Source organism: Falco biarmicus, chromosome 7 (genome assembly GCF_023638135.1).
Source record: "Falco biarmicus isolate bFalBia1 chromosome 7, bFalBia1.pri, whole genome shotgun sequence".
NCBI classification, from domain to species: Eukaryota; Metazoa; Chordata; class Aves; order Falconiformes; family Falconidae; genus Falco; species Falco biarmicus.
Genome location: NC_079294.1, coordinates 49,680,807 through 49,700,048, shown reverse-complemented (window position 1 = coordinate 49,700,048; position 19,242 = coordinate 49,680,807). Strand labels below are relative to the sequence as shown.

Below are 19,242 nucleotides of genomic sequence, written 5' to 3'. Positions count from 1 at the left end.
TTTCCTTTGCTACTAAGGTCCAAGTCTTATTAAATTCTGTCACTTAGGTGCAGGCTTTTAGCAGTTGTACACTTCATATTGCAGTCTTTTCAGAAAGTGAGGAACATTCGATAAAAAAATAACCTGTATAAACACAGAATTCTGAAACAAATATTCACACTTACTGCTTCAGAACAGTTTGAAGATAAACTTGAGTTTATCTTCAAAAGTTACAGCATACCAAAGCTGCCAAGACTGCAATGTGTTAACAGAGAACCTCCCAACTACAGCTCGATTATTGTATTGATGTATTTGTACATAGTCACCAGGGTAATACTAATAATTTGTGTAATAAATGGCACAGTACAAGCTAATTGTTCTTTAAGTGGTTTTATGAATCTTATCTCTCTTATCATCCCAGGAAGCAAAAGCAAACTGCTACTGTAGTGAGACATGATGCAGTTGCCTTTGTGTTTCTGAAGGACAGTGAAGCTTAAGTAGCTGTTGCTGTGAAGTCATGAGCTAAATTCGCAGCACATTTCATACAGTGGCTCTCCAACACAGCAGCAGTAAGAAAAATATTAGTTTGTCTCACTTTCAAGAAGTCTAAGGTAGTGGCAGACTTTTTCAGCCTGGAATCACAAATCACTTAACACTGTGCAATTTAAAAAGAATCTAGAGGATGCAAGTTTTCCATAGCAGGGCCCCATCAGGCTGCTGAGGCAGCCAGCAATCTTCCATGATCCCCTTGAACACACATTCTTAGACTAACATGCACAGAACTGAAAAAGCTAAATATGCAATGAGAGACATACACATATAAAGCCATCCAAGTGTTCAAAAGAAGTATTTCTTTAAAAGTCACACCCAAATGATGGCAAGATACTGAAGCAATTCTTCTCAAACCAAAGAACTGTAGAAACCTACCACAGAAGTACATTTGTGGGTTTTTGCAGCAGAGGTATACTGTCAAACAGAGGAGGCATAGCCAGTGCTTGTTCACTCTGCCACCTAACAACTTTTGTCTTAAAGCAGCAGGTTGACAGATTTTCCTGCTGCATCCACATATTGTTTTCTCACATTACCAGTGATCTGAAGAATGGAAAAAATTACATCATTCAGGAGTGGGCTGAAGGTATCAGTCAAGAAGTAAAAACTTGCTCTTATCAGATGGAGTGATTGATTTACCAAGCTACTTACTGTCTCGGTGAAAATATGCTGAATGACTTTGCAAGCTCATTTCAGTGCAAAGTAAAACAAGTTATGTTTAAGACTTTTAAATCCCTAACAGTGATGTAAACTAATCTGCTTCACTCTGTAGTGAGAACAACTAAGTGGTATTGCAGCTCCATTCTGTACTTGGGATGCAGGGGCAGTAACCTGTAGTTGAGGGATGACTGAAAAGTAAGGCACAATATCCCCTCCATGGGCTCCAACTTGATGTAGAAAGAATTTATCAGTCTGTACCAACACAGAGCAGAACCTAAGTTCAGGGAATGTGGCTGGCAGGTGCAATGACTTCATAAATTTCTGAATGAAAAGTATAAATGTATTAAATATTCTGAAAAAAATTCTTTATTAACCACATTTTTTGGTAGCGAACAGCCTCATTTTTAGAAATACTAGTGCTAATGAGACACCCACAACAGTCAGCAACAGCCATCCACAAGAAAGATTTCTGGAACACATCAGTGCTCCAGGCTCTCAGCTTTTCCCCATACCATTTTCTCTTTGATGTAAGTTATTCAACTTATTAGTTCAAGCTTTATCTTTTGATCAAACTTTTGTAATACATAATTTGGAAATTAGTTTTAGATGGACAAGAGCTCCATATCAGATCAACCCAAAGTGGTAACAGCTTAAGACAAATCAGAGCCAAAAGTTGGACTTTCAAAGCATATGTGCAAATTAGTATTTTTTAAAAACCACAGTGTTGACATTACAAGGGAAGAAAAGGAAAGATCGTATCTTCTGAGCACTTGATCAAATTACTTCATAATTCACCCACTAAACCTATCCCTTGGTTCCCATAAAAGACAGCAATCTGAGATGGAACAAGCTTGTGGATTTTAGAGCTTTAAGGGAGAAAAGAGAGCTACCATGTTGTAACTAAATCTCTAGAGAATGCAGAAGCATTCAGAGGTACTTTAAATAACAAAGCAATGCTGTGGAATTTTTCAGATATAAAGTAGGGGGTCAATTTGACATTATCCACAATCAACATGCAAGGTACAGAAACTAGGGACACAACTATATAGTGTCTACAATTTCCTACGGTTTCGAAAAAAGTAATTGTCAAAGATACTAGATGCCAGTATTTCAAAGATGGTATCTGGTAGCTCTTAATTTATCCTAGCCTCTCATCTTTGAAGCAATTTCATTTCTGTCTCAGTGCCCAATTTCCACTTTACACATTCTATAATTGTGTTTGTCCTTTTGTCCTTTTAAGTTGACTTCTAAAAGATTCCCATCATTAACACATCTACAAAGAACAAACAACTTGCTCCCTTTCCAAGTCCTTTGGTTGAGATCTAATTATTGAAATTCTAAAATATATAAGGAAAAAATTATTATGAAGTTGGAAGTCACTCTAAATCACGTCTACAAAAATTTGTGAGCTTGGAATTATTTTTTTTCTGGAAGGGATGCACATTTTGCATAAGTTTCAGATGCTTAACCTGTAAATTAACTCATTGCATCAGTTACTGTTCACTTCATCTTCTATCAAGTCCTGGCTATGTTGGATCATATTTGACTCTTAGAGTTTCCCTTTGCATATTCAGGAACTACTCCTCTCAGCCCAGCAATCTTATGCAGGATTTCCAGAATTCCTTACTAACATTTTTTTTAAACATTTCAGCTCATCTACCTTCTCTCTCCTTTTTTAAATATACAGCATTCTCTTCTTATTTTCTTAATGAGTAATGCATGATCTTTTTCTTAGGATATGGGCATGCTAACACTTTTTAACCCATAGAACTAAGAGCTCACTAGTCCTCACCAAGATGAAAAAAATGTTAAAAATAACTCAACATTGAGCTATGCCTATTTCATGGTACAGGCTCTTTTCTTTACAGAAAAAGTACAGTGTCCACAGCTGTGCAATTGATCTTTAGCCATTAAATATCTCCACAGTTTTACAGTTTCTGAAAGTGTCTGCATTGCCTACAAATGAGCTGCATTAATATCAGCAGCACACTAACAGCCAGAGCGCCTATAAAACAAAAGCCCTCAATACAGAACTTTAAGAAGTGTCACCTTCAGATTTAAAAAACAAGAGCTTGTAACTATTTCACAGTTGATCAGTTTGCCAAAAACACCTTCCAGCATTTTGATCCCAAAATCTCGGATTCCTGGTTTATAATCCTTGAGGAAAAATGAACACTTGTTTGAAAAGCATACAGCCAACAGTCTCCTCTGTACCCTCACTTGTCAGTGTGATTATGTACTGGAGATACTTTGCATCTGGCTGAAAGCTCAGTATTTGTCTAGTTTGACCAAAACACCGCAACACCATCCTGACAGAAGAGATGATGAAATAACCCGGAAAAACTAACAGATTAAAACAGAAGATCAGTCTAACAGCTATGCACAGTAACACAACGAAATTGGGGTCCATTGTCTCAAGTCCTAAATAAACACTTTCATCATACAGACTATACTATTAAAAAATACCCCAACACACTTCAGTTAGTGCTTTAGAGGAATAAGCAAGACTAAAGTAAGCTGTACATTGTATCTTATCTCCATTTTATGAACGAGCAAGTTTAACCTCTTTGTCTCAGTTTCCAAGGCTACAAGTGAGGTATGACAAAGGCAGGAAGAAAACCCAGATATTTTTTGGCTTCCAGTCTTTTGGCTTTTTTTTTTTTGGGGGGTGTGTGTGTGTGTGTGTTTTGATTTTTTTCCTGTTCAGCCATCATATCTTTCTAAGTTGTAGGCTTTAGTTATTTAAGCACAGATATTATTCTATGTACAGCCTGGGGTTTTGGTGATTCAAATTAGCCTTCCTTTTTGCAAATCTGGCTAATTGTTTGGTGATTAAATCTGATAGATTCTTGCTTATATGCAATTGGAAATAATTAAGGAAACAATACCCTGACCAGCTAAGGAAAGGACATTCCTATAAAAAAAGTTAAACCAAACTACTTTTAAAGGTATGCAAGTGATGTGAGAGAAGACTATTTAAAGTGTAAATCAAACACATCGTTTGGTAAAATTTCTGTAAAAGCTCTGAAAAATGGCTTTTTTTTTTTTACTTTTCTTCCCCAGAATGTCTTTCTTCACGACAACAGGAAAAACAAAGCAACGGGAAAATGAAGTGATGTCCCTCCTCCGCAGAGAAGTAATGAACTCTCCCTCCCCTTTCCAAAGGGGATCACAGTTTGCCAGCTTTGGCAGCCACTGTAGTATTTAAAATAGAAATGAATCCCAAAATGTGATTTGGCAAACAACTGCTGAAATATTCAGCAAGTCTGTTTTCCCTCTATTCCACTTCCTTTCTACCATTCCAATAATACCCAGAGAAGCTTTCAAACACCTCAAAGATTAAACACACACAGCTAACTTATAGACAAAGAGCTCCATGAACTTTAACACATATGCAACACATGAATCAGACCTATCTTTGTAAGAAGAGTGGCTCCTTGTATGATCAGTTCCCAGACTGCTGTGACATTTCAAACAGCTGTTCTTATTCTTACATACAGCTTAAAATTTAAGCGAGGCACCCCATATGCCTTCCTTGACCTGAAAGTATCAGGTATTTCTCCTAGTTGATTTGTCATTAGTAAAAGCCAACACTATCAAGTTTTATACAGAGTTCAATCATTTTTTCAGTACACATTGGCAGAACCAATATTTCCACAACACAGCAATGTTTCACTACAACAAGGTGAATTCTACAATCCAGAACACACACTATTTTAATAGATATTTTAGAGCATGCAATGCTGTGTTGAAAGAAAATATACAGGCAAAAGATGGTAGATTAACCAGAAAGATATGAACCCTTCACAGAGATATCCAAATACACTGCCAGACTAAAGCATGCTAGCTGGAGTCAGTATGCAAGAAATTACTCCCTAAACTGTTTTTTTAAAAAAACATAATATAAAACAACCTGTCACAGGATGGGAACAATAACCCAGCCATCACAGATGCTGGAAGCAACAACAGAAAGCACATTTTACTAACCTAAGTAAGAAACTGGATGAGGAAAACAGCACAGTTCAGCTCTAAAAAACATGTTTTAAAGAAGAGGAGCAGAGCACGTGGCAGGTATTACCACCACTTTCATGGGACTTAAAACTTTAAAACCACCCACTCCTCACTATATACAACCAAGCATTGTATATCAATTGATCCATCTTTTGCATTCACAGAATAAAAGCAGTTAAGTATTTCTGAATCTACAAAATGTTAGTTTTAACATGTAACTAGCCAGCCAGCAGACTGGTTCATGTAAGTAGTTTCAATTTCTAAGATGGGCAAAGTGTCTTAAAATACATTTATGCAATATCATCACATTACCAAAACATTCTGGAGGTATGTTGGAAGATACTGAACAGGAAAATGTTAGGACCAAAGTTTCCTCACTCAAAGAGTAGAGAAACTTTCCAAGCATTTTTAACAAACATTGTCTTCTACATGTTTTAAGTTTTACAATTTTTGTAATCCAGTCCTGAGGCCTGACAGTCATTTCTACTTTGCCATCCATGAAACTGTTCAAAGGCAGCATCAGGAAGACTCAAAGACTGATTTCACAGATCACTGGTTCAGGCAGTGTTTGTAAACTGCTGACCCAAAACCACAGAGAATTGCTAGGGCCTTGTGGACTCAAGAGAGACTTCCAGCTTGCTAGACCATTTAAATTTATTTGAAACCCAAGGTTTGCCCGTCAGCCTTTCCTAAATATATATATATATAATTTTAAGAGTTCATTTTAAATGAGTCCTTTTAGCCCACACAAGCAAATCAGCACACTGTTCCGATTTCTCCTCCTTCAAAGTGCATTGTGTTCTCTCAGTATAATACTCCTGCACAAATAATTCAGGACTTGCCAAAAGCTACCATCAAGCTCTAACAACAGTCCTACTCTGTATATTCTCAAATCAAACAAAACAAATCAGCCTGCTAAAAACATTATTATTTAAGCATAAAAATATGCTTAAAATCTCCAACGCAGATGAAGAAATAAATCTCTGCAATAAAGTATTAGCCTGATCAGCCTGCTTCAAAACCTCAGTGCAGAAAAAGCCTAATTTTCTTGCTGCAAAATAAGACTGCCATGCAAACATGAAAACTGCTATGCAAAAGAAATTACAAACAGCTTCAATTAATTTCACCAAGTTACTTTAATGCAGATCATTGCTACCAAATGTTGCAGACAACAGTATTTCCACTTTGCCTTTTTGGTTGCTGGTTCCAGCTAATTCAGCTCCACAAGTGAGAATGTTTGCATTGTCAATTTCTGTCACATCAGCATTCTGTTGTGAACACTATGCCCTATTTTAGATTTCAGTATATATTAAGGAGCATTTAAAAAAATTATGGGCACATGTCATTCTGCCAATCATTCCCATCAAGCTTTAGTCATGACCTGAAAATACCGAAAGACCTGAATGCATTTTACTGTTTTGCAGACAAACTGATCCCTTGTCACAAATAATGGAAAAAGTGATCTTATGGTCAATGATGAAACCTGTAAGAAAAAAAAAAAAAAGAGGCTTCCTTAAAGTCTCTGACTTGGGAGTTTAAAGGCAGGCTCTTCCATGCTCTAGAAGCAGCAAAAGCTCTTCTGCGTTAAAATTGAAATTTCTAACTAGAACACTCTGAAAACTAAGCAACAAACCAAACATCATCCCAGTTTCCAAGTTTCTTCTGTTGCTGAACAACACAAATTAATTCCAAAGCTTACTCCCAAATAACATGGTAACTTTAAGTATTCAGTCATGAGAAAAGTAAACACTCCTCGGCAGGTTTGACTGCAAGCTTCTGATATGCAGTGTGGCTGTTCCAACTCACAGAGAGGAATATTTAACTAGCAAAACATATGGCTGCTCTGAACAGACAATAACACATGACCTAGCATGTGCTTGGACATCAAGTTACACAAGAAAGATGACAATACAACAGTTACAAAATCAAAACATAGCAGTGCCAGGATAAGCCTCTAGAAATACACTTTGTGATATACAGCCATAAATCTTTACCATTTGAGCTAAAGACTTAGAAGCTTTTAGAAACAGAAGCCTAACCCAGCCTAACTGCTGAGGTCAAAAGACATACCCATACTGTATTATGGCAACTAAAATATTTACCATAGCTGTTTTCAAAAGGCTGAGTTAGCAAAGTGAGTAGAACTATGACAGTGTTCTGGGTTCTTTTGTTAACACTTGAATAACAAACTTCAGGCAAGCTTTTAGTTCTCTTATTTGTTAAATCAGTGTATTATGGAGTATTGGATTTTGATTGGAGATGATTAAAAAAGCCATTTCACACTACTGCCTATCTGCTTCCCATGCACAGACAGCTAGGATGCTCATTAAATGTTTCCTCCACCAGCACTTTAAAGAAAAAAAATTTTAGTGAACCAAAGCCAGACTAAACTTCTGGAAAGAAATAGGAACTTTAGTCACACCCCCAAGACAGTGAAACTGCTATAAGGAGGTTTTAAATCACCATTACCTTCTACTGCACTATGCCCATAGAAATGAACTCTTCCTGAAATATGAATGTAAACAGAAATTTAACATTACTTCCTAAAACAGCATTAATAGCCGCTTCATCAAAAATGCCTGTAAGATGTATATATACATATCCAGAAAACTTTGAACTCTGACACACAGTTCTCAGTCTGAAAACACTAAAAATAGTCTCTTTAAATGAAAGTTTGCAAAATATATTTCTTCACAATAACACTAAGTTGTTTTTGGGATAGAAATATTTTCTTAACCAGTGGATTCAGAACAATGTAGTGTAGAATGATCACGTGTCCAAAGATACTTACAATCAGAGTCCTCTTCAACAACAAAGAGAAATTATATACCTTAACTTTTACAAATACTGAATGAATCTGTTAATAACAGTTTTCTATAACATTACAAATATATCAGAAGATATGAATTAGAAGTTGGTATATTAAAGTGCCAGAATTGACTAGCTTGCAGAGCCAAACAACAAAATAAGACTCCAAAAATTGTTTCTTCAGTTCAAGAATGATTTTTGATTCTCCCCGCAAAAGACATTCTTTTTTCTAAGTCATTGCCTTTTTGCCAGATGCAAAGCAGGCCCTTCAGCCCCAAATCTGGTTTGTCCACTAGCCTCTAACTATGAGGTGACAGAAGAAATAAAGCATAGAAAACAGTTTTTGGAACTTTTGTTTAAATTACTCAACAGCTTCCACACTGTGTGCCAGTATCTTCTCAGGAAGTTATAATTTTATACAGAGCAAATTCCAATGATTTTGAATTATAAAAGTACTAAAGAGAATATTTTCTACTCAAAAGACTGCATGTTTAAGCCTCCCATATGAACTGTGGGAGACTATAGGTCTCAGAGCTAGAAGACAGGAAAATCTCTCAGGTTTTACAGGGCTACAAGCAGCAAATACTTTACTAAAACCCAAATAAAAACCTGAGGTCATGCTCAAAACTTTAAAAACATAAACATTACGTAATAAAAAGCTCGAGAGAGTCACTCATCTGAAAAACATGCAAAAAACTTTCAAAAGAAATATATTCCAACAGATCTTAAAGTGGCAGAAGAGATTATGTTCCCTCTATTTACATATTGTGTACAGTTTTTCAAAAAGGGAACGCTTATCACAGGTTACCCTGTAAAACAGTGCAGATGCATATGGGTTGCCCCAATTAGCAAAGCAGTATTTAGAAAAATAGTTATCTTAATAATAAGAAACCATCATTTTTCTCTCAGGAAAGAAGTGGCAGTGTTAGATTTCAATTTTTTTCCTTATACTAAAGGCTAGATTTCTGATTTTTCAGGCACTGCTCAATTTCTAGAATTCTATCCCTTTTGTTCTCTGCATATTTTCTATTCTTAAATGACACTGTCACATACACCAAAAGATTCAAAAAAGTTCAGTTAATGGAATGTATAAAGCATGTTCCTTATCAGCCCAAGAAAGGCATCTTGTGAAGATATGAATGTCCGTCCATTCTTCCTTGTACTTTTTAAGCTGTCAGAATACAAATTCAGCTTTAGTTCGTCTCTCAAAGTAACAGTTTCTTCTTTGTAGTGTGACAGCTCTCTCTTCTAAACCAGATCGTAAACCCACTGCCAAGAAAAAAAAAAACTCAAGCATGTTCAAGAAAAACTGTTAGACTGATGACTGCAAATGCACCTATGAGACAGCAAGTCCCACACTGATTACTGCTAGGATACAGAAGTTGCCCAGGCCTTTAAATGTCCACTGGAAATCATTTTTCAGAACTTTAATCAGATTATACAAGCAGGGCAGATTTTTACAGTGCATCATCCAATGAACACACATCTATCCAATACACAATTACCTTCCCTGCAGAACAGTTACCCCTGAAACTTCTGGGAGAGCTCATGGAAAAACTGATGGAAAAGAAACCTTGAACCATGTGGCAACATCAACCGAGTTAAAAGTAGCTGGGATCTACATCTTTAAAATACCTAAGTTACATTTCATAAACTGGCAGGAGAAAGTCAAATAAAAGTAACAAGAAACCTTCTATTGTCTCCCTTTTATGAATGTGAAAGAAATAAAGGTTTTAAATTACAATCAAAATAGTTGCCACATCACTTAAAATACAATTTTGAATGGACAAGCATCTCATAACAAGCAAGAGAAATCCAAGAAGCCACAACCATCTGCTGTAGACTCACTTCGATACAAGACTATGATGATGAATGCTCCTCTATAATGTATACACTAAAAACATAGCAATACTATGTCTTTCAGCGTACACTTGTTTAGAAGCCGATATTGATTTTCGGTTATTTCACTAGTTCAATGATTTTTTTAATCCACAACTCAACTATCTGCATGCAGCACAATCACTGCAACTATATGAATCAATACTAGTTTCTTATTTTTCCAATATATTTTCAACCTTTTTTTGTGGCTTATTTGATGAAAAAAATGCACCAACACTTTTAGCCAGCGCAACATAAAAACAATTTCAGCATCTTATCCATGTAAGAATTTCAGGGACTGCCAGCTGAAGTTACAACCCCCTTTCACCAGTCTTGCCTCCGAAGACAATATTACTTATTATATGAATTAATATTCCCTTCTGCTTTCTACAGATTTCACTTTGTTTGGACGTTTATTAACTTTTATATGAAGGCACCCAAAGACAGCTTTCCATGTAGACATACCATGACTTAATATGCAAAGAACTGCAGGTACTCTGGAGGGGCGGTCAGGGGGGACGGACAGACTCAACTATGTAACATTTGAAATCTTAATAAATCTAATTCCCTGTTACATTTAAATGCTGTTGCTTTGGGATTTCACCTGTTTACTGTTATTTCTTGTAAGAATTATTAGTGTATGCATGAACCTTCCATCAACTGCCCTGGCAGCTGCACATAAATGTTTTAGAAAATATTATTACACAGCCTTTTCCATACTCTCCTCTGTAGGGGGGGTGAGCAGAACCCCCTGATAACCCATGCCAGTTATCTTTTTCAACATGCTGATACACAGCACTGTCTCTCAGTCTACAGATATGGCTTCAAAAGGTCTGTCAGTTATCTCCATTGTTCAGGAATAGCACTGTTGATTTACACTGATACACAACGATAATGCACAACCATAAGCAATGAAGTCAATCTGCAAAAGGCAGAGTAGGAAAAAAGCCTGCAATGTTATCATCATTACACACTACAAAGAAAAAGATATAACCTTGTAAAAAAAAAAAGAGGGTGTGGGTGTGAAAACTAGGCACTTTTTTAATGCGCCACTTCTTGCCATTTACATTATTATGCAACCTAGTATGATTTGCAACATTGTATTTATTGAATATCATACTGATGCTGAGTGGCAATATCAATCAGAAAGCAACCTGCTTCAGCTTCTCTCTTTGAAAGCAACCACACAAGCAAGCAAAACACTTCTCACATTCCAACCACCAGAAAGAGATGTAATTACACAGAACACAGGAGAACTCACCCTGCCTAAAGCTTCAGTGCAGCTGAGGAATCTCAGTCTAACTGCTTTGCAATCTCACCTTAAACCTGCAAGCTGTTGCAGGAGGTTTTTCATGGCAACTGTTACTAACAGTATCTCTCTCTACTGCTAAAACCGGGTACTTTATATACCAGAGTGCATCATTCCTTCTGAACAACTCTCCTGAAAGAGCTACCTTTGGAAGAGATTTGCTCCCACTTGAAGATGGTAAGTGGGTTAACTTGTAAGGAACCATGAACCAGCACCCTACCTGCCAACAGGTTCATGGAGCAAGATGACAATTATGATACCGCTGCCAGAACCAACATAGATTACAGGGTAAATGAAATGTACATTATACTCTGCTTGTACTGACATTTTCTAACAGGGATACTGCCTTTGCTGTACAAGAAATACCTACTAGGCAAAATTCATAGGCGCAGGAGCCCTTCAAGCTTCAGCAAGCTCTGTCCTAACACACCTTCGTTTTCTGCACTTCCCAAGCAATCTTTTCTAGATAGAGACAGCAACCTTTAAATATAAGTCTGCCTCATTTTAAACAGGCCTGCCACAATACTTTCAATATTTTGCTGTTACACTCGAAAGATACATTACTGATAGTTTCATTAGTAGCAGAGCAGGTTTGAGGCTGTTTTGCTAATAATCTGATATTCCATTCCTTTAAACAAAATTTAAAAAACATACCATAGTATGAAAATTCAATTTTGCAGATATAAAGTTCTAAAATAGTAAATATTTATGCCCTCGATGCAAATTTAACACCAGGTTCAGTGAGTTGTTCCCCTGACTACAAGAAACTACAAACTGTTGGACAATCAAAGCATATGTAACTGATCACATTGAGAGTTTTCACGTGCCCCACATTCTCCACATCTTTACTATGAGCTATCTCCGTGCTTCTAAAAACTCACAATGTCTACAGTTTATTTAATGACTTTTGCACTGTAAACTATCTTCTCCAAAGATCATTCCAAAGAGTAGGAGTCACACTCCTTAACCATATAGTTACAGACTTGAAGCCTGAGATTGCAGAATATGATGCAACCTGTTTTTAAGCAAAACTATCGCATCTAAATGGGGGAGGCTGAGCACAATAATTAGCAAGGCTTAAAGCAAATGGGAAAACAATTATACAGTATGACTTACTCCCCCATGGAAAACTCCTATACTATTATTTATTCCTCTGAGCTTGTATATGTTTTCATTAAACTTCAAAGTTTATTAAAGCAATATTGATGTAATTCTGAGCCTTTACAGAGAGCATCAGTGATTTTTATGTGATTACAAACAAGCCCAGGGGTTACTCTGCAGAAGACTATTAGGAGCTAATACAAGGTAGAAATGAAAAACTCTGAAGAAAGAAGGAGCTAAAAGACTAATAGTTACCAAAAAACCATTTTGGTTCAAGAGCTATACAATTTTTAAGTGACTCTCACCTTCAGACATGCATGTTTCTGAATTTACCAGCCAATTTTGGGGAAAATTATGTATTTTCTAAACTGTTCTTCCTTCCTCTTGCTGCATTATTAATAAAAAGCCCACAGAAAGGACACCAACATGTATGAACACAAAACAATGACATTCACTAAGACACTATTTGACAGCTGAGAAAACAACAAGAGCATCTGTGATATGTACAGAGACTTACTGTAGGAGACCGTACACATTAAGTCGATGTAGAAGGATGCCTATATTTTTTCATGTTTATAGTGTACATTTAAGCATCTTTTAAATGTGTATGAAGGTTTTTCTGACAGCCAGAGCCTCAGAGCTGGGAGACTGGATATAAATATATCCATTCAGAATTTGTATCTTTTGTATTATACAGTCTTCCTCCTCTGGTGAGCTTTGTAGAGGGGCCTGTATAAATACAGGATGCATCCAAGAAAAAACATTTGAGGATTGAGATCTGCACTTATTTAATGGTTTTAAAACAAAACATGTAAGGTCAAACTGTGAATGTACAAGTAAAGAGTCTCCTATAGAATCTACATCAAATAATCCAAATCTGCTTAAACACCAGTAAGTCTGTATGTGGCAAATTACGGGCTAGTAGCCAATATTTTCTGACATAGCACTAACTTTATTAAGTCAGTGATCTTACTTTTTAGCAGCACACTGAACTGGTGTCTCAGACAAGATGTTACTAAAGCAAGTATTTCTAGAAGCCCACAATATTTAGCCTGATTTTATTTTATTGATAGTGTTTTTATTTTTATACTTAATTTGTTGATAAAAATAAATTTATTTGTTTACCATTATTTAAAAAGTTTGCTAAGAATGCCTCCAGCAGTCAACAGTGACTGCATTAATAAGATATGTGAGCATTTTTCAACACTGATGTTTAAGTGCATGTGAGGTTTTTTTAACAGAAATATCACTCAAGTAAAAAGTGAGATAAAGCTTACAAAGGGAAAGACATTTTTAAATCTTTCCAAGGTAATATTTATTTTTTGCACTTTAAAAGGATAAAATAACCCTCCGCCCCCCAAGCTGAGCATTTAATTTTATCTGGAAATTAAGCATCACCTGCTCTAAAAGCTGACAACTAAGAATAACACTCCTAAGCAAGAAGAACCATGCATTCAGAAGGCATTTTGAGGTACAGACAACAAGTTATGCTGTTAAATACTTTTTACACACCATATTTACACATAAGTATTTGATGATCAAAGTAAAAATGTTCAATAAACATCACTAATCTTAGTTACTGCTACTAATACTTCATGAAAAAGCCAGTTCAGTTAAAGCTAGGCCCATATACAGCAGGTATGGGTAGCAAACTTGCTAACAGACCTACTATTTGGGGATTCTTCCACTCACACATAAAGGAATCTAGTCAGGGTGACAGTTTTCCCCAGAATGAAAGACCTAGGAAAAAATCAATTACAGATTGATTACAAAATACTTCTCCAAGTGGTATGGTTTGAAACTGATTTTATAATCAACCTTCACAGTAATATGTGATTACAGGGAGGAGAGAAATGGTAAACTAGGCTCCAGTGGAGTTGTGAAATTCTATGCTTCTTGGTGTCACCTGAACAGACAAACCCAAATACATCTGTGGTAAAGCTGTTTTGTAACTCAGCAAGTTAACATGGTATCTTTTGTAATAGCTGATGGGGTCCCACATGAAAAATAAAGTGACCTCTCAGCTACATTCACTGCATAGTTATCCTCCATTCACATTTTCAACGATCAGGCAATCTCAAATCAACTTGGTCCACTTAAAAGAGATAGGAGGAAAGAAACTGCTTTAGTGACTCAGCCACTTATCTATCCACGGAAAAAGGAAGGCTGAAAATTTGTCACATTTCTTCTCACATAATTTCTGCTTATGACTGGGAAAACCCAAAAGGAAACAGAGCCTACAGATACTAAACCACATTATTTATTGAAATTGCAGCTCAAATATTGGACAACTAATTAGAATTATTACCAAGTAAAACCCAACTCATTTATCCTTGTCACTGGCACTGCTGAAATACTAAAGCTCTCATTCAGCTCAGTATATACTGTTCACTTACTTGTTCCACTTCACCCTGCTTTACAATAGTGGAAAGTTAACTAGCAAGCTTTATTCCAGTTTGCAGTCTGTATTTTTCCACCCTAAATTTAAAACTCTACAGTAATGGAAAGTCCACATTATTGTGCTGATACAAATGAAACAAAAGCATTTCAGGCTTAGGTCAACATAAATCCCCAGTGCAATGCTTAGTCCTTAAACAGTGGTTATGTGCAGGAGCACAGAAGAGTGGGAGAACTGGTAATACCAACAAAAACTCTACACACAAGGTCTCTGTATGAGACTCTCACAAGTATTGCAATCATAGAAAGCAGCACCATGCTCCATCAACCCTTTCTGGTATTAGCATGGAGAACCTGAAGCCTCTTTCCCTTGGGTGTAGACCGAGGCCATGCATCTCCAAGATCCATGTTACATAGAGTGGATTTTGCCTCACTGGTGATTTTTGGCTGGCAGTAACAGCCAGTAAACACTACATATGGCTTGCAAATAACTTGACATTGTTTCTTTAAAAACTGCTTCAACTAATAAACCAAAACATGCTTTACAGATTCTGATTTTTGTATTGCAAGTAGGTTAAAAATATCTGGAGTTATCACATATTAATACCAGAAAGATATGAAAATAAGACTTATTTTATGTTTCCCCATGTCAGGTGTTTTCTTTAAGATCTCTTCTCACATCACACAGTGTTCACAGTTTTCACAAGTGCAGTGCTATCTCCTCATTACACCCATGTCATTCACATTTCCATGTTCTGCCTATACCTGAATGTCAGCTATGACACACCGACTACACGGGAGGGAGCAGCTGGGCAGGATTTCTCGGGAGCTGCAGCCGCACAGGAAGTGGGAACACTGTGGAAGCTGGCAGGAGAAAGACCTCATCTCTGATCCCTACGTAGCAAACCCATTTAGACCTTTGGTGCTCTCTTTTCAATGGCTGGGGAGAAGAGGGTCTAACAGCCATACATTAAAAAAAATAATAAAGAGAAAGGATTATTTACTTACCACCACCTGAAATCTGATCTCATCAGAAAGCAACTAGAACAAGGAAAGCAGTGCCAAGGAGTAAAACAGTTGGATCCCTTCAGAGAAAAGGGGAAAGAAAACATGGGCAACTAGCAGGGATGGGAGAGTCTTGATTCTATACTGGAATAAGGGGCAGCTCTAGGAAAAGGGGAAACCTAAGAGCAAAGACTAAACATGCAGAAGGAAAAGGGAAGCAGAGACACTGGAGCATAAATTCAGCAACAAGGCAGAGGAAAAAACACGTTGCAACTCGTTAACTTATAGCAGCTTTTCTCATATTTTTCCTAGCATGATACAGAAGGTTAACAGCGATTAGCAATGTCTGTGAGCCTAATCAATGACTTATAATAGTTATCTAAATGTTTTATTACCCTGTTTAGGCAAGAAAACATTTAGAAGCCATTTAGCCAAACAGTACACGCACACCCTTGTTTTTCTTTAAATGATTGATTCCAACCAATTCCTTTATTTAGAAAGTAAATAGCAAAGAACACATATTTTGGTAAATATGTTTGCAAGTAGATTTTCTAAAGAGCTGAAAAGTCAGAAACACAAATTACCAAAGAAGCTGAAATGGTGTTTTGCCTCTTTGTTCTCCCTTTCACTGAAGGAGCTATAAGACTTAGCAATACATCAGGTATGCTGTTTTTTCAAAATGACTAGATATTTATTCACATGGTTAATGTATGCTCTAAAATAGAAGGAAATACAAAGATTGCATCCATGAGTAAAGCTTGCTCTCTTATCAGTTGCTTGTTTCCACACGCGTGCAGCTGGGTGAAAGTGCCTACTAGCAGAAAGGCCAGACAGGAAAGGCTGCTGGCTCCTTGCTCAGCAGCTGGTACCTCCTGCCCCGCTAGGGAACCATGCCCTGCCTGCTACTGCTGTTCAGGTGAGCAAGAGGCATTCAGGCCAAATGGAACACTCCAAGGAAGTAATTTAGGGCATCTGTAAATTAAGTTATCTATGTGAGATATGCTAATAAAAGGTAAATCCATCATGAAATGAATAGATAAGATTAACCATGGAAAGTTACTCATGGCAAAATTGGTAATTCACTTCTTGCATACTTCCACATTTTAGAGGACGAAATGAGGTTTCCCTGAAACCACACTGGAACAGTAGCTCTTCCAGGAATATACTTTGTCTGGATAAATCATCTTAGCTACTTTACAGACAAAACCTTTTCATCCAGTGTGAAACCAGATTAAGAGCTCTAACTAGCCAAAATGACAACATAAAATATCTACAAGTATTTCCTGCTCTGCTACACCACTGTAATCAAACTGTCTAGATGAGGTTGCAAGTCAAAAGTCACAAAGAATTAAATGCACCTAAAGCTTAGCAAAGGTAGCTGTTCAGCTGGCAATTTTGTACCAGTTTAACTTTCTAAGTATAGAACCTAATTATTGGAATCCCATAAAGTCTTGGACCCTAGAACAACAGTGTGTTCTTTCCTTCCTGCCCACATAACTTGTGTATTATTTTCCCCCTGAATATCCGAGAATAAAGCGCTTTAGCAGACACCGGACAGACTTAGGGCCACAAGTAAGGGGAAAATCTTTGGAGCCTCTTAGGAAGTGATTAAAGAAGAATGAAAAACAAGCTCTGCGAAATAAAACATCAGAGACCTAAAGCCAACAGAAGTTATGTTCCCTGAGAAGGGACCCCTATTAAATTCGAGGTCAGAGATCCACCAGGCAATGCTCCTCCTCCTTGTGCTCACCTAAGAGCAGCCTGGCCATTCTGTGTTACATACCAGCTGCCCGATAAGCAAATAATCACTGCAATGCATTTACACCGTTCCACTTGCTGCTCCGATTCAAATCCCAGCCTTTCCAGCCTAGTCTCAACTTCACCCGCAATAAGAACAGGCAAACAAAACGACTCATCTGAGAGTCCAAAACAGGAAGCACCGAAAGCCTGAAAGGAGCATGGAATGTAGCTACGCACGTATACGCTGACAGGCAAAGCCTTCTAAGTCAGGAATCCGCGGTAATAACAGAGTGAGGACAGAGCCCCGATAGGGACAGCATCCACCCAACACCTACAGCAGCTTTATCATCGTGAAATTCCTAGAAGGTGTCAGCTCCGAGTCGCGCAGCGCTCCCCCGCAGGGCGCAGGACCACGCCACGGAACGTCCCGGCCGCCGCGGGCCCCGCGGTGTCGGGGCGGAGACCCGGGGGCCCAGCCCGCAGCCGGGGGCCAGGGCGTCGCGCGGCCCCGCAGCGGCTGCCAGCGCTGGCCGGGCTCGGCGGCACCGGGGCCGCAGCAGGCCGGGGCGGCGGGGCAGGAAGGGCACCGGCAGGACCCTCTTAGGAGGGACGAGCAGCCAGGCGGCAGCTGCGCCTGGCCGCTCCCCTCACACCCCGCCGGGCCCTCTTCTCAGTGCCCCGACCCGGGGCCGCCCTGAGGAAACCCGAGCCGCCGCCCGGCCGCCCCTCACAGCGAGAGGGGCCATCACCCCCCTCTCGTCCCCGGACTCGCCCCGGCCCCTCACCTGGCAGGGGCTCCCCAGCCCCGCGGTGCCTCCCGCGGGCAGGCGGCGGCTGCGCCGAAGAGGCTTTGTCAGGAGCGGCTCCCACGACCGGCGGGCCCCGGAGAGGGGCCGACTCCCGGGACGGGGCTGCGACCGCCACGCCCGCGCGCAACAACTAACTCCGGCCGCCGCCGGCCGCGCCCCCTCCCGCCCGGTTGTGCGGCGAGGCCGCCTATTGGCTGGGGAGCAGCGCAGGGGCGCTGCCAGGCGAGCGAGGCTGACACGGGAAGACTACAACTCCCAGCATGCCTCCTGACCTGCGCGCCGCTCGGCGCTTTAAAATGGTCTCGGGGTGCAGCGCGCGCAGACCGTGTGCTTCCGCCTGCAGAGAGAAAGTAGTCCCGGTGTGTTGTTTGAATTCCCGTTCCGTGTTGGGCTGCTGGGTAGGGGGAGGCGGGGGGGCGTGGCGTGGCGTGGCGCGGCGCGGCGGAGAGTGTTTCTGGCCTGGCTTGGGCGTTCTCCTGACGTGTGTCTCCGGTAGAGGTGAGAGGGCCGCGCTGAGGCGTGAGCGGAGAGATCCGGGCGGGCTAGGTGAGCGGTAAGGCGGCCGTACGCGTGAGGGTGGTGGCAGTGGCTGCGCGGGCTGAGGGGAGCGGGCTCTGCCGGGCCACCCTCGGTCCTGCAGCAGAGCTGCCTTCGGCAGGTCAGTAGGGAGGGCGACGGGCCCTTTTCTCCCCCTTCTTCTTGCCCGGGGTGGGGAAAGGGGGTTGGTGGGTGTTTCGCTCCTGCCGCGGTGGGCAACGGGGAGCGGTCCCCCTCGCGGCATTGCTGGCGGCCTGACGCCGGCCTTCCTCGGTGGCCAGGCCTGGCAAGCTTCGCTGCCGGCCTCCCGCCTTCCCTGCGCCCCGGGCTTGCCGGCCGGCTGCCTGTTTGCTGGCAGCCCGCCGGTGAGGGGGACTGGGGAGGCCCACCAGAGCTCGTGTTGGGTGAGAGGGAAGAGCTGGGTAAGGGTCTAGGCACTTGACTTCCCATGTTCTTCTT

General features: G+C 39.9%; 2 protein-coding genes across 13 annotated transcripts in view; one reads left to right on the top strand and one right to left on the bottom strand.

Moving 5' to 3' along the window:
• PEAK1 (pseudopodium enriched atypical kinase 1) overlaps nt 1–18,397 on the bottom strand; it is a 119,970-nt gene extending 101,573 nt beyond the window's left edge. For 4 of the 5 annotated variants that reach the window (XM_056345552.1, XM_056345551.1, XM_056345554.1 and 1 more), the window contains exon 1: nt 18,223–18,396. The gene's annotated coding sequence lies outside the window, so the exon portion shown is untranslated. Of the gene's footprint in view, nt 1–18,222 lie in introns of all 5 variants that reach the window. The other variant, XM_056345556.1, reaches the window with a different exon arrangement.
• Nucleotides 18,398–18,584: 187 nt separating this feature from the next.
• The window catches only part of HMG20A (high mobility group 20A), a 43,758-nt gene continuing 43,100 nt past the window's right edge, over nt 18,585–19,242 (top strand). Inside the window, exon 1 of one of the 8 annotated variants that reach the window (XM_056346138.1) lies at nt 18,585–18,605. The gene's annotated coding sequence lies outside the window, so the exon portion shown is untranslated. Of the gene's footprint in view, nt 18,606–18,724; nt 18,745–18,776; nt 18,905–19,242 lie in introns of those variants that run through there. The other 7 variants (XM_056346136.1, XM_056346139.1, XM_056346135.1 and 4 more) reach the window with 7 other exon arrangements.